Genomic DNA, 16,459 nt, shown 5'->3' with positions numbered 1-16,459 from the left:
TGTATCAATGTCCCCTGTGAGGAGATGCCGCTGATCTGCTCTCCTTGCCACACACTCTGTTAGTGGGAGGCAATGAGAGACGATTACCGGCATTTCTGTGCTTACATGTGACCGGCTGTGATTGGACACAGCCAATCACATGGTTAAAGAGCCGCAGCTGCGTGTCATAATGGAGGATTTTAATTGACCAGACATAGACTGGGTGGAAGAAACCGTGCATACATCAAAAGCTCGCCAGTTCCTAAATGTTTTTCAGGACAATTCCATGGGTCAGTTGGTAAATGCACCAACTAGAAACAAAGCGTTACTAGACCTACTGTTTGCCAACAATACAGACCTGATCACGGATGTGGTAATACGGGGCAATTGGGAAACAGCGATCACAGGTCAGTTAGTTTTAGTATAAATCACACAAATAGGAAATATAAGGGGAATACAAAGACACTGAATTTCAAAAGAGACAACTTTCCTAAACTGTGATCCTTGCTATTGGGATAAAATCTTAGGACAAAGAACTCGGAGGAAAAATGGGCACGCTTTAAGAGCATATTGAATAACGGCATTAGCCAGTACATCCCAATGGGAAATACATTTAAAAGAGCTAATAAAAGTCCTGGGTGGCTTAACTCAAAAATGCATATAAAAGCAAAGGAGAAGGCCTTTTGAAAAAAGTACAAGGCTTAAGGATCATCATCAGCATTCCAACTTTACAAAGAATGCAATAAGAAATGTAAGGGTGCAATCAGGGTGGTTAAGATAGAACACGAAAGGTACATAGAGGAGAATAAAAAAAATCCCAAGAAATTCTTTAAGTACAATAATAGTAAGAAAGGGAGGTCAGATCATTTTGGTCCCATAAAGAATGATGAAGGAAATCTGGTTACTAAGGCTGGAGAGATGGAGAAGTTTGATGAGAAGAAATGTTTGTTTGGCTTTTAAATGTACTTGGAGCCTGCTTCTTGCTTCCCCTTGAAGGCTTGCCCTGGAGCATGGACTGTTAGCTTGTACAAGGTTTTTTTGCACATTTGCTTCTTATTCTTATTTTTATCAAGCTCATTTTTAGCGGACAATATTTTTGTATCTCTCTCCAATCAGCAACAGCACAAACTTACCCCCTTTCTAGTCTTCAGGAGAGAAACGGGGGCTTTCAATAACCAAAACTGCAATGTTTATCCTCATGACACACAAAAAGCCCCCTAAAGTACAGATTTAGAAATAGACTTGAAAAACGTATCATTAATAAGTCATCGGGATCAGATGGCTTGCACCCAAGGGTCGTTAAGGAACTAAGTCAAGTAATTGCCAGACCATTGTTCCTAATTTTTACAAACATTACTGTGTATTGACTGGAATAATACCAGCTCATTGAAGAAAAGCCAATGTAGCACCAATATTTAAAAAAGGGCCAAGATACATCCCTAGGAATTACAGACCAGTTAGCCTAACATCAATTGTATGAAAGCTCCTGTAGGGGACAATAAGGGACTATATACAAGATTTTAGTAATGGCAACGGTACCATTAGCAGTAATCAGCATGGATTCATAAAGAATTGTTCTTGCCAAACCAATCTATTAACCATCTATGAGGAGGTGAGCTGCCATCTAGATAAAGGAAGGCCCATAGACGTGGTGTATCTGGATTTTGCAAATGCATTTGACACAGTTCCCCATAAATGTTTACTGTACAAAGTAAGGTCTGTTGGCATGGACCATAGGGTGAGTACATGGATTGAAAAGTGGCTACGGGGCGAGTTCAGAGAGTAATGATACATGGGGAGTACTCGGAAAGGTCAGGTGTGGAAAGTAGGGTCCCCCAGGGTCCTGTCCTGTGACCAATCCTATTTAATTTCTGTATTTGAGGACAATACTAAGATAAGCAGGGCAATAACTTCTCCACAGGATGTGGAAACCTTGCAAGAAGATCTGAACAAATGAATGTGGTGGGCAGCTACATGGCAAATTAAGTTTAATGTAGAAATATTTAAAATAATACATATAATATGAATACAATCTACTCACTAGGGGGCAGAACCTCTGGGTCTTCCTCTATCTACATTCTTGTTCCAGTTCAATGAATCAGAAATTACTGGAACCAATGGGTCAGCATAACAGCCAGGGAATTTGCATTTTTCAGAAAAGGGCCAGCACCTGTAACTCTTTCATGATAAGTTTATTTTAAACTAGCAAATTATAAAAAAAAAATGAAAGCTGTTTTAAACCCAAAATTGAATATATTACAGCTTAACAATCATTAGATGTGGTGCCAGCATTGGTTTTCTTTTTTAGGCTTTTTTTCACTCTGTTTTTAATTGATAATCTGGCCAGTAACTCACCTCCTATATTAGAATGCCCCCACTCTGGATGAAGGAGCACAGGAACAGCAGCATTGTCAGTCTAGGGTGAGGGGGAGTGTGAGATGTACTAGCAGATGTAGACTAACAAACGAAGATTCACACTGCAGTTACAATTTTTCTTTCTTTTGCGATAAAGGTTTTAGATGAATAAATGAAAGCAGATTATTGTAAGCACCCCTGTAAGTACTAAATCTAACTAACAATCTAACTAATACATTTGTGAGCAAGCTTGTTCTGTTGAAAAACAATAGATTTACTGGCCAGATCAACAGGTGAAAATAAAAGAATTTTTATGTTACCTCATTGCCCCCTGCAGTTAATTATTGTCTCATAACATTGTGCACTAGACAATAATCAAGTATTTTCACTTTAATAACATAACTAAACCAAGCCCACAGTAGAATGAAAGGATTTTGGTTTACTGATAATATAACGGAAAATTTATATCAAATACTTACCGTAATTTTCCTTTCCTGACAGGCTCCATGGCAGCATACGTGTGGGTAGCCCCACCTCCATAATTACCCAATAGGACCCAACTTCCATAAATCTTTGCTCCTGGCTACTATCCGTGTTCCATAACTAGCCTACTCCAGACATTTGGGAGGGAACTCCTGCTGCCATGGAGCCTATCAGGAAAGGAAAATTACGGTAAGTATTTGATATAAATTTTCTGTTTTCCTGACAGGCTTCATGGCAGCATACGTGTGGGAAATAACTCGCCAAACACACCCGGGTGGGCAAAATGTTGAGCAAAGAACTAAAGTTTATTTAGCATTGTCAACCGACAAAACTTGCAAACCGAAATTAACAGAAGATAGAGCAGCTGGCTCTACACAATAATGGGAAACAAAAGTATTAATGGAAGACCAAGTGGCCGCTCTGCAAATAACTTCAGGCGCAACATGCCGAGAAGCTGCCCACGACGTTCCGATACTTCGTGTTGAATGAGCCATCAATGCCTCAGGAGGAGCCAAGCCCTTTGCTCTGTATGCCCTCTGGATGATCTGAACGATCCAAGCAGAGATAGATCTGGCCAAAGCTCGCATTCCTTTATTCTTGCCATGAGGGAGAACAAAAAGGAATTTTGTTTGCCTAAAAGGAGCCGTGACTTCCAAATATTGTTTTAGTGAGTGTCCTACGTCCAGAGGATAAACATCCTGACTATCCAAAGTTTTGAAAGTAGGAAGCACAATTTCCTGATTCTCATGGAAGACAGAGGTTGCTTTGGGATTTGATCCCAACATGGGAATCAATACTGCCATGTCTGGAAAAAAGGTCAGAAAAGGTTCCTCCGAACTTAGATTCCTAATCTCTGAAACTCTCTTGGCTGAGGTTATAGATACCAAGAAGATAGTCTTGAGAGTGAGATCCCTTACGGACAGAGGCTCAATAGGATCCTTTCCAAGGTTTGAAAGAAAGTCCAGCACTAAAGGGAGGTCCCATTTAGGAAACCATTGCCAAAAGGTAAATTAAGGCCTGTTTTGAGAAAGCTCAGTATATCTTGTACTGTTGGAGAACTACAGGGATTTTCTCTGGAGGACATATGGACTGAAAACTTGGACCATATACGCTCATATATTCTGTTAGTACTCCCCCGTCAGGAATTGAGAAGGGTTGGAAAGAATAGCTTCTTCCGGACAAACAAGAGCTTCTAGCCTCTCCCTCTCAAAAACCATACCCTGAGGTGTAGACATGACAGGCATGGATGTAACATTGTGCCTTGAGATAGTAAATCCGGCCTGAGAGGCAGGGGAACAGGCTCTTGATAACTAAGGAGCAGCAGTAGAGGGAACCAAGGCCTGTTGGGCCAGAATGGAATCACTGCAAGGATCTCTACCTTCTCTGTCCTGAGCCTCCGAAGGAACTGCAGGATCACCGGAACTGGAGGGAAGGCATAAGCTATCTGAAACTTCCAATGCTCTGTGAGGGCATCTATCCCATATGCCTGAGGATCCCGGAACCTTGAGTAATATTTCGGTAGCTTCTGATTGCACGGGGAAGCAAACAGGTCGACCTCCGGAGACAATCCCAATGTCAAAAGCTATTCGAATACTTCCCTGTGGAGGGACCATTCGTTGTTGTCCATCGCGACACGCGATAGGAAGTCCGCCTGAACATTCTGCACCCCTGGGATGTAGACTGCAGAATGGTGGAATGTTAGAAGCGCCTGGAAGGCCGCCCTCAAATCCAGAACATTGGAGACAACCTTTTCTGACGGAAAAGTCCACCTGCCCTGAGCGACATCTGAAAGGCAGTGAGTGCCCCATCCTCGGTTGCTGGCATCTGATGTTACTGTGACCCATGAGATGGGAATGATCGAATGGTGGTTGCGCAGTTTCTTCCCCTGAAGCCACCAAAGAAGAGATGTCCTCATGGCTGGAGTGAGGAATATGCGCTGTGTCTGGCTGGATAAGTCCCATTGCTGTAGAAACCCTTTCTGAAAGGGATGAGTGTGCCACTGGGGCCACTTTACCATGGGAATGGTGGCTGACATTGTGCCAATCACCTTCAGACATTGGAGAGCCGAAAGATGAGATGACGCAAGGGCTGCGTGGATCCTGTCTCATATGACTCCAACCTTCTCTTCTGGAAGGGAGATGGTACCTTCCACCATGTTGAACTGCGCCCCTAGAAAGACGAGAGATTGAGTTGGATCTAGGTGACTCTTTTCTAGGTTCAGAAGCCACCCGAACTCTTGCAGAGTGGAGATAACTAGATCTTTGTGCTCTAAGAGCTGCTCTCTGTTCTGAGATAGCAGAAGTAGGTCGTCGAGATAGTGGTGGAGAAGAACACCTTTGACTCGGAGAAGGGCCACAACTGCTAAAAGAACCTTGGAGAAGACCCGTGGGGACATCTTTAACCCAAAGGGAAGACATGTAAACTGTAGATGTTGTTCACCTACCGCAAAGTGGAGGAACTGTTGAAACTCCTTTGCCACGGGCACATTGAAGAATGCATCCTTCAAGTCGATTGATATCAACCAGACCCCAGATGCACTGACTGCTGGATGGTAAGCAGAGATTCCATCTTGAACTTCTCTTTGCGAATGAAGGAATTAAGATGGGTCAAATCTATTACCGGCCTCCATGTGCCATTTTTTTTCCGGACCATAAACAGAGGGGAATACATGCCCTCGCCACGTTCATCTTCTGGAACGGGTACGGCTGAGCCTTGAAAAGTAAAGTAAAGAGCTCACGTAGGTCAATAGGACTTGTTTCTTCTCTTATGATCCTGGAAGAGTTGTGGGAATGAATCTTAACCTTAGGGTGTGGACAAAACCCCACTTGTGACCTGTGGATACTGTTTTTACTGTCCAAAAATCCCGAATTGAGGCCGCCTAAACATGCCTGAAGTGGAGAAGACGACCCCCCACCTGACAAGCTTGAGCGGGCCCAATTTCAAAAGGATTTAGCGGAATCCTGTTTGCCAGACGAACCCCCTTTTAAGGTGTTTTTAAAAGAAGACTGCCTGGATTTCCATGACCTTGAGAATTCTCGACCAGGCCTATAGCTACGCGCCTCCCTGGCACGATCAGGGCCCTATCTCCTTGGAAATGGACGTTTTTGATTCTGAAGACGTCTGTCCTGGGGAAGAAACCCAGATTTCCCACCTGTAGCCCGGGATATGGCAGTATCCAGCTTATTACCAAACAAAGATGTCCCCTCAAAAGGAATACGGCACCAAGCCTGTTTCAATGCTGGATCCGCCAGCCATGGGCGGAGCCATAATGCACGGCATGCTGAAACAGCTGCTAACATATCCCGAGATATCAGACGAATAACATCAATAGATGCTTCCCCCAAAAAGGCAGACGCCATTCTGATTTCTTGGATAGGGGAGTCTTTGGCTGTTTCAATAGAAATACTCCTCAGGAATTCTTCCACATTATCAGCCCAGGATTCTATGGCCTTAGAGACCGCTGCCATTGCAATCACTGGTTTGCAAGCCATTCCAGAAGTCAGGTAAATCCTTTTCAGGTCTGAGTCGATCCGCCTTTCTAAAGGATCTTTAAAAGATACCGTATCTTCTAAAGGGAGAGTTACATATCTCACCAAACGCATGAGCGCTGCATCCACCAGTGGAGCTGACTCCAGGTGTTTCACATCCTCTTCCTTAAAAGGGTATAGCTTCAGGATCTTTGACTGCATGGAACCCTTTTTATCCATCTTGCTCCATTCCTCGGTGATAATGTCACCCAACTCCGAAAGGAAAGGAAAATATTGTCGCTCCTTATTGAGCTGCTTAAAGAATTTTCTTTGCTTTGGTGGGGAAGTAGGGTCTTCCCACTTCAGAGCTTCTCTCACTGCTTTGACCAATGAAGGAACCAGTCCATAATCAAATCCTAACCCAGGATCCTCCAAGTCAGATTCACTATCTGAGATAGGAGCAGAGTGGTGACTTGGTTGAGAGGATTCCCACGTCTCTTGCAATAGGTTCTCTCCTGTTGGAGGGACTAACAAATCTAACGGGGATTCACATGACTGTAGCGCATCCCTCTCCTGCAGAGACTCCTTCACAACCCATCTTACTATCGACTCCAATCGCTGGTCTGCACCATCCCTCTCATCTGCAGCTTTGGAGAAGCAGTGATCGCATAGGGATTTGTCTAATGGAACAGGCATCCTGCACCCCCAGCATGATTTTTCTGGCCTCTTGCTAGAGTGAGCAGCAGGGGGATGAGAATAATCCTTGTCACGCTGTTCAGACCTTGACCTATATTGGCTAGACCTTGAGGAGGATTTATAGCGGTGTTATTTTGATGATCCACTGTGTCTAGAGGCATTATGCTGTGGATCAGACCCAGAAGGGCTGTGAAAACAAACAGACAGAAAGAGAAAAAGACACACAGTCAGTCCTACCTATGCTTAACTCTCTCCAGATAAAACACATAATTACTAGTAACCTACCTAACATGAGCGGGCTGGCCACTAGGAGGCAGTAAGGCATCCATACCCAAACAAACCAACAGATCAAAGAGACATTGCAAGCCAAAGACAAATAATATACATTTTTTTTTAAGGAAATGAAGAGTAAGCATATCCCTAGCCTAAGGGACATGCTCTTACCTTAAACCGCCGCACTGTCAACCCTGGGAAGTCGCTGTGTCCTCTGCAAACATTCTCAGGGCTCTGACAGCTTCCAAGTGGCACCCCTGACGTCATTGCCGACGTCAGATGCGAGGCGCTGGAACCAAGCCTCGGTTTCACATCAGAACGCCTATGCAACCCGGAAACAGGAGAGAGAGGTTTGCTGGAACGTGGAAGCGTCCGCAAACAGCATAGAGGAACTGCTAGACAAACAGAAAAAAAGAGCAAATACACAAATACATTGTTGCCATGGATAGACAAGAGGCTCACCACTCCACCAACGATCACCTGGCCGAACGGACTGGAACACATGCGGCACACCTCCAAGCAGATAATGGTCACCCATAGCAACGGGAAACAGACCGTGCGCACTTCAGGTAGGAAAATCCTACTCGCTACTCTGCAAATACACTCCATACCCTGCTTAACAGTCAGGGCCTATCGGAGGAAAACTCTCAGTCAATCAGCAAATCGATCGTCATGAAGTTTTGTTATGGGAAAGAAACCACCTGGTCCTACTGGGGAGGACAAAAAAGGAACACGGATAGTAGCCAGGAGCAAAGATTTATGGGAGTTATTGGGTAATTATGGAGGTGGGGCTACCCACACGTATGCTGCCATGGAGCCTGTCAGGAAACTTTATTTGTGCAGGTACATCTGCTTATAATGAATGTGTAATGATATTAGTATTATCAGTATAATTTTAGTGTAAATATATATATTTTTTTTATTTGATTTCAGGTGAGAGCTATTTGACAATACTGTTAAAAATAATAAAATGGTGCCAGGAATCAACATCCATATAGTTAGAGTCAGTGCAGACACCGACTATACAGAGAATATAAAAGTGACTGCTTTTTCATGAGTTCACAATCCAAAAAGAGTGCCAAACAATAATAAAACTGATTCAGGGCCATTTCACACCAGAATACGATTCAGGAAACCCGCATTCCATGCACATTTCCCTCACCGCATTCAAAAACACACTGCACTTGCGATCTGGTTCCTTTGTATGTTATAAAGTAGGGCATACACTACTTTTGGTGCGATCTGGCAGGATTTCAGACAATTTAAATGAATGGGCTGAAATTGTACTGCACCTGGATTGCATATGAATCGTATAGGGATGCACAGCGCATTCCTGTGCCATATAAGTTGTGAACATGCCCTTATAGTAGAAAAAAGCCAACAGGTTTTGGGGGCCAGACACACTCTTCCTTTATCATGCAACAAATACAATATAAAGGGAGCAGGAGGAGAGGATGTCAGGGGACGAGTGATCAAAGAGTAGGAGGAGAGGACAGCGGAGGCTGTGTGATCACTGAGTGGGAGATCCCAAACAGCTAGAGAGCAACCAGTGCTCAGAAAAAATAGAGTCAGGAAGAAAGATTAACACTATTTTGTGTAAAGTATAATTCCTAATCTTTCCTAAATTATCTCTATTACATTAGTTAGTACACTGTCCAATGGGAGTGGTGATGCGACTTTGTGCACATCTTGTCCCATGTATACAGTATCTCACATAAGCGAGTACCCCCCTCACATTTTTGTAAATATATTCACATGACAACACTGAAGAAATTACACTTTGCTACAATGTAAAGTAGTGAGTGTACAGCTTGTATAACAGTGTCAATTTGCTGTCCCCTCAAAATAACTCAACACACAGCCATTAATGTCTAAACCACCAGCATCAAAAGTGAGTACACCCTTAAGTGAAAATGTCCAAATTTGTGCAACAAAGTGTCAATATTTTGTGTGGTCACCATTATTTTCCAGCACTGCCTTAACCCTCTTGGGCATGGATGCCCCAAAAGTGCTTAATTGACAATCTGAGGTCTGTTGGCACGGACGATAATGTTTGTACCTGGATAGAAAATTGGTTACAGGGGTGCACCCAAAGGATGGTATTAAACAGTGTGTACTCAGGATGGTCTGGAGTTGTGAGTGGGTTACCCAAAGGCTCTCTCCTTTGACCAATTCTGATAGATGTTCACATAAATAGTCAGAGTAGAAGTTCTCTTTTCTTTAGGGCAAAAAATTATAAATGCACATATTTTTGCAGCAAACAAATGTACATTTATTACTTTTTCCCTAAGGAGCCTGGAAAGCATTACAACCATGATCAGTGGATCAGAAGTGCAATGCCAGGCTCCTGCAGACAAGCCCTGCAGCTTTCAGTCCATACTTACACACAGGTTGACTATTTACAAGCTGCAGGTCTTGTGAATGAACTATAAAGCCACTTATTAGCGACTTTAGAACTACAAGCCGTCAGCCGCAATGAAAGCTGTGAATGAATGACCCGGCCATACAAGGCTCAGCCCACATTATTTTCAAATAGTGACAGCGGGCACAGGGAGAAGATCCCCGATCACTGCCACAGGGAAGGGGGGAAAGGAAGAGAGGCTGCAGCTGCTGAAAGATGTTACACCCCAAATACGGATGGAACATCTAACATGTTCCAAAAGGTGAACTTATCCTTTCAATTTTAGTGTTTGCTGATGATACAAAGCTAAGCAGGGCAATCATTTAACAGCAGGCTATAGAAACTTTACAAGAAGAGCTCAATAAAATAAAGGAATGGACAACTACATGGCAAATGAGGTTTAAATATGAATGCAAGTTACTTGCTAGGGGGGCAAACTTTTAGGGGAATCCAGGAAGGATAGGGGTCCTAGTAGATCACAAGCTCAACTATGGCATGAAACGGCAAGCTGCAACATACAAAGCTAGCAGACCATTAGCATACATTAAAACGAGTATTTACTCTAGATATAAGACTATAATTCTTCCACTTTACAAAACTCTGGTCTGGCCACATCTTGAGTATGCCATCCAGTTATGGTCACCAGTCCTCAGGAACTGGAGAGAGACCAGGGAAGAGCAACAAAGCTAATAAGAGAACAGGAGGACCTCAGTTATAAGGGTTAAATCAGTATTTTTTGTTAGAAAATTACTTATAACCCCCAAACATTATACATTTTTTTACCCTAGGGAATAAAATGGCGATCATTGGAATTTTTTATGTCATACGGTATTTGCACAGCAGTTCTGCAACTGCTATTTAAAAAAAAGAAATACACAAAACACAATATTTATCCAAATTTCTTTATAAAATGTGAAAGATGATGTTACGCTGAGTAAATAGGTACCTAACATGTCATGCTTTAAAATTGTACTCGCTCGTGGAATGACAACAAAGTACGGTACTTAAAAATCTCCACTGGTGACACTTTAAACGCCTTTACAGGTTACCTGTTTAGAGTTACAAAGGTTTAGCACTAGAATTATTGCTACTGCTCCAATGTTCATGGTGATACCTCACATGTGTGCTGCGAATCTCGTTTACATATGCATGCGCGACTTACATATGTGTTCGGTTCTGCGAGTGAGCACAGAGGAATGGGGGCACTTTCCATTTTTTTTTTTTATATTATTATTATTATTTTACTTGTTGTTTTTTTATTTTTTACATTGTCCCTCTTAATTTTTTTTTATCACTTTTATTCCTATTACAAGAAATGTAAACATCCCTTGTAATACAAATAATGAGGATGAGAGGTCCTCTTTATGGAGAGATCTGTGGTCAAAAAGACCTCAAATCTCTCCTTTACTTTTAAAAGCAAAAGATCCCAAAAAATGTTTTTTATATTTTGCTTTTAAAAAAATGTATTTACTTCCAGCTTGGACTGGAAGTGGCGTTTTTTCGTCGCTCCGGTCCTCCAAGGTCATAGAGGTGACCAGAGGGGATTTACTCTTTGATTGCCTTGTGGCCAACTAGCGGCACTATTAGAACATTTCTCAGACGAATCGGTGGAAACGGTAAGCCTGGGGAACACCAGCGAGCTGCGGGAGGGGACAAGGGGACATTCTCACGAGCCATTCTGAATGCTTTTGTGAGAGAACCAGCCGATACCAGGGTTATGGCTGATATCTTCAGCCATAATCCTGGTAATTCACTTGCAACCCGCAAAATGTATATACTGTATACGTGTTGTACTCGGCACTGTATTCTTAAAGTCAAAATGACATTTTTATTTTGCTTTTAAAGGTAAATGAGAGATTTGAGGTCTTTTTGATCCCAGATATCTCAATAAAGAGGATCTGTCATGCTTATTTCTAGGAATCCTTGTAATAGGAATAAAAGTGATTAAAAAAAATTATTAAAGGGACAGTGTAAAAATAAAAAGTAAAATTCAAAGTGCCCCCTCCCTCCGAGCTTGCAAGCAGAAGCAAGCGCATACGTAAGTCACACCCGCATATCTAAACGGTGTTCAAACCACACATCTGAGGTATCGTGTGATCGTTAGAGTGAGAGCAATAATTCTAGTGCAAAATCTGTAACTCTAAGAAGGTAAGTACCATAGTTTGTCGCCATTCCACGAGCGTGCGTAATTTTGAAGCATGACATGTTAGGTAACTATTTACTATTACTACACACATTATCTTTCACATTATACAAAAATACTGGGCTGACTTTACAGTTTTTTTTTGTTTTTTATTATTCATGAAAGTGTATTTCTTCCAAAACAATTGCATTAGAAAGACCGCTGCGCAAATATAATATGACATAAAACATTGCAACGATCACCATTTAATTCTCTAGGGTCTCTGCTAAAAAAAAATATATAATATTTGGGGGGGTCATTTTCGAGCAATAAATACAGATTTTTACTTGTAGATTACAAATGTCAGAAAAAGACCTGGTCTTAAAGTGGCTAGAGAAGAAACACTTAAAGCGGGATTCCACCCTAAAGTGGAACTTCCGCTGATCGGAACAATCCCCCCCTCCGGTGTCACAATTGACACCTTTCAGGGGGGAGGGGGGTGGAGATACCTGTCAAAGACAGGTATTTTCACCCACTTCCGGGCATAGACTCCCACGGGAGTCTACGCCATTTCCTGCCCTGCCGCGCTGTCTGCTGGGACACACACGGGTCCCAGTGACAGCGCGGAGATTTCCTATTGCGCGGCGCGGTTCGCGCATGCGCAGTAGGGAACCGGGAAGTGAAGCCGATTCGCTTCACTTCCTGATTCCCTCACCTAGAATGGCGGCGGCAGCAGCCGAGGCCCGAGTGGTCGATCGGCCTCGGCTGCCGGCATCGCTGGAACCCGGGACAGGTGAGTGTCCATTTATTAAAAGTCAGCAGCTGTAGTATTTATAGCTGCTGGCTTTTAATATTTTTTTTTTTGGCGGAATCCCTCTTTAAGAAGGGATATGATAGTGATATACAAATATCTCAATTGTGATTCATAGGGAGAAAATTATTCAGTCTCAGGTCACTTAAGTGGACATGTGGCCACTTAATGAAGTTGGATGAAAAGTGGTTTAAGCTTAAACTGCGTGGGTGTTTTTTACTGTCAGAGCATTAAGGTTGTGGAACACCCTTTCACAGTGGGTGGTGTCTGCAGGGAGTGTCAATAATTTAAAAAAAAACCCTAGATGCACATATAATGCAATATACAAGGATATGGAAAATGGTATTGACATAAATACACGCACCCACACAGGTTGAACTGGATAGACTAGTGTCTTTATTCAGCCTTATCAACTATACAACTATGTAACCATGTAACAAAGGTCAAAAATAAAAAGTTAAAGGTCACGAAGATACAAATTTAATATACAAGTAAAATGTAACAAATATAACTGTCAAAGGATATACGGTATAACAATTTGCATATAATATTTGATTCCAGTAAATACAATAGCAGACTAAAAGATAACAAAATTTAACACAGACACTAGAGGTCACAATACATCATATGCAAACAGTGAAACTAACAGAAAGACAATAAAAACAGACTTATATTCAACTTATATTAAATTAGATTTGTCAGTGATTTTTCCTAAAGACATGATCATAGCTGTAACAAAGGGATCACCCTAAGTCAAGGTTCACATCTATGCGGTTGCGATCTATGCGTTTTTCAGGCACGTTTTGCATTTTTAAACCCGCATTTTTGATGCATTTTTGCATGTAGTTTTCATGCATTTTGTGTGCTGTGTTTTTTTTTTCCTTTTAAAAACACCGTATATAGCTGGTTGCTAAGGAGCGGGCTGGGAAGCCGGCCGCCAGGTCCTTAACAACAGATGAGTTATCACCTGTTAGTGGGGTTCTCTGCTGCCAGCTGAATGTACAAAAAAGAATTGCCTGCAAAAAAATTGAGAAAAAAATGGTTTAGGGTCCTTCCCCAGATCCATACCAGGCCCTTCAGATCCGATATGGATTTTGAAAGGAACACCACACCAAAATAAATGGTGTGGGATTCCCCCCAAATCCCTATCAACCCTTTATCCGAGCAAGCAGCCACGAAGGTCAGGAAAGGGAGGGAACGAGCTAGTGCTCCCCCTCCTGAACCATACTAGGTCATATGCCCTCAACATGGGGGGGTGCTTTGGGGCAGGAGGGCTCTGCCGCCCCCCGTTTTAAATAGGTAAGGAGACAGGGCCGCCCAGGGATTTTACCTGGTGGTCCTGCCCCCTTGTGACCTCACCGCCCGGGGCATACTGGGGAAGTGATGTCACAAGGGGGTGGGGCCACAAGGTGACATCACCAGGTGTCCCCACCATTTAAAAAGGAGCTCCAGGCTGCTTCAGAAAAAATTAAGTCAGCAGGTAAAAATACTGTAGCTGCTGACTTTTAATATTGGGACACTTACCTGTTCACAAATCCAGCGGTGTTTTAACACCAGTCGATTTTTTAATCAGGTACTACCGCCACCATTTCTTGTAAGGGAAACCATCAGTGGTTTCACAGCCAGTTCCATACTGTGCATGCGCAAAGTGTATTGCGCTTTGTGAATGTCCCGATGGTGGGGGAAGGGGGCCAAACTTCCGGGTGACTTTACCATGGCTAGATCAGCCGGAAGTGGAAGTGGGTACCTGTCAAAACCAGGTGCCTGCTTCCCCCGAAAATTGTCAAATGTGGCAGCAGAGGGGGGAAGAGACAAACAAGTGGAGCTTCCCCTTTTGGATGGTTGACAGTTAAGACCTGTCAGACGGAGTTGTGGGCAGTCGGCGGTTAGCCTTCGATGAGTTTAGAGCTTTTTTTTTCAGGACCGGTGGTGCTGTAATTGATGATGGATCTACATAGGGGCATTATTTTTGGATTTTTAATAAAGGAGTTGTCAAAAAAAGTTATTTTTTTCTATGCATCACTTTTTTTGGTGAATGTATAGGGGTACAATGTACCCCATACTCATTCACATGGGGGGGGCAGGATCTGGGGAGCCACTTGTTAAAGGGGGCTTCCAGATTCTAATAAGCCCCCCACAGCCACAGCCCAAGGCAGAGCCCCCCTGCCCCAAAGCACTCCTCCATGTTGAGGGCATGTTGCCGGGTATGGTTCAGGAGGGAGGGGGTGCTCGCTCGTCCCCTCCCTTTTCTGACCCACCAGGCTACATGCTCGAATGAGAATCTGATATGAATTCAGAGGGGAGGCCCACGCCATTTTTTTCCCGGCAATTCTTTTTTCACATTCAGCTGCCAGCAGGGAAGCCTGGGGATTCACAGCCAGCTCTTTAACAACCAGCTATATACAGTGTTTTTAACCACCTCCCGCCTGCCGTATAGTCAAATGACGGGGGGCGGGATGCACTCTTGTTCTAGGAGGTCATGCTCTTTGACTGCTCTTGTGTGCCCACAGTGGCGTGCAGCATGGTGATTGACCCCGTTCTCAGTAAAGAGCTGATGATGCGGCTCTTTACCTATGTGATCAGCTAGCTTGTGTCCAATCACAGCTAAACACATGTAAACACGGAAGTGCTGGTAATTGGCTCTCCTCGCCTCACACTGACAAAGTGCCCTGATGATTAGTGCAGCTCCAACAGTGCCCAGCAGTAATGCCAGTTGGTGCCCATCTGTGATGCCAATCTGTGCCCATCATTGATGCCAATTTGTGCCCATCATTGATGCCAATCTGTGGCCATCAGTGATGAAAGCCAGTGCTACCTCTCAGTGCCCACTCATCAGTGCCGCATATCAGTGCTACCCATTAGTACCCATTAGTGAGGCATATTAGTGCCTCATTAGTGCCACCGCAAGGGGTTAAAAGTGCCTAGTATTGAAGCAGTTAAAGGGAGAAAAAAAACGCATCAAAAATGCATCAAAAATGCAAAAACGCAACACTTGCATTTCTAGTGCAACTCTATTGAAGCCTATTCCATGCAAAATGCAATCTGCTGCAGGAAAAAAAGTTCTCAACCCTTTCCAAAAACGCACCGGCTGAAAAACGCATATATGTGAACGTGTACTATAGGAAATCATGTTATATGGACTGTATATGGACTTCTGTAAAATGCAAAACACACCAAAAAGTGCATATGTGTGAATGTAGGGAAAGTGCACGAACATTACAGTGGAATAATGTTCATTACTGTGCAGAATTTTGAGAGTGAGACAATGATGGGGGCAGGCGAGGGGACGAGGGTTCAATGAAAACTTGTCTACAAACAGTATTGTTGCTTTGGTTGTAGAAATGACATGATGTATCAAACGTTTAAATGTTTAACATGACATATCAATTATTTAACACAAATGGAGAAGTCCTTTAACGTTGCCAGTTGAATCTTTTTAATGCTGTTGTTACGTGCATCTGGCTTTTTCTGTCTCCTGCATGTTAGCCTGTTTGTCCATGCACACATAGACATTTAGAGGGGTTTCAGGGCAGGGGAGTTTGGAGGCAATAAAAATACCCACTGCCAGCATGTCCAGGAGCAGCAGCATTCTAGCAGAAAAAAGGCTTGACACGTATAAACGTGTCTAAACGCGCATCAACGCTAGGAGAGTGTTAGGTTTTGAGCATCAATTCATTTTAATGTCCATAATAAATTATTATTCTGGTCAATGAAATGAATAATGACCAAGTCGCTGGCACATCTAAAGTTACCTAAAACCATGACATGCGTCAAGCGTTTTTTCTGCCAAAATGCAATACAAAAACTACAGTATATAACTAAATGTACTACGTGTTATTTTACAGAAATGGGTCTCCCTTTACAGAGGCAGA

At 43.0% G+C, this 16,459-nt stretch overlaps 1 protein-coding gene across 1 annotated transcript in view; it reads right to left on the bottom strand.

Moving 5' to 3' along the window:
• LOC143933892 (galanin peptides-like) overlaps positions 1–16,459 on the bottom strand; it is a 64,945-nt gene that overhangs the window by 25,934 nt on the left and 22,552 nt on the right. The gene's annotated exons all lie outside the window — the stretch shown is intronic.

This window comes from Lithobates pipiens, unplaced genomic scaffold, assembly GCF_037356315.1.
Source record: "Lithobates pipiens isolate NorthernLeopardFrog02 unplaced genomic scaffold, aLitPip1_a1.2 Scaffold_27, whole genome shotgun sequence".
In the NCBI taxonomy this organism is placed as follows: Eukaryota; Metazoa; Chordata; class Amphibia; order Anura; family Ranidae; genus Lithobates; species Lithobates pipiens.
This window is presented reverse-complemented; position numbering and strand designations above follow the sequence as displayed.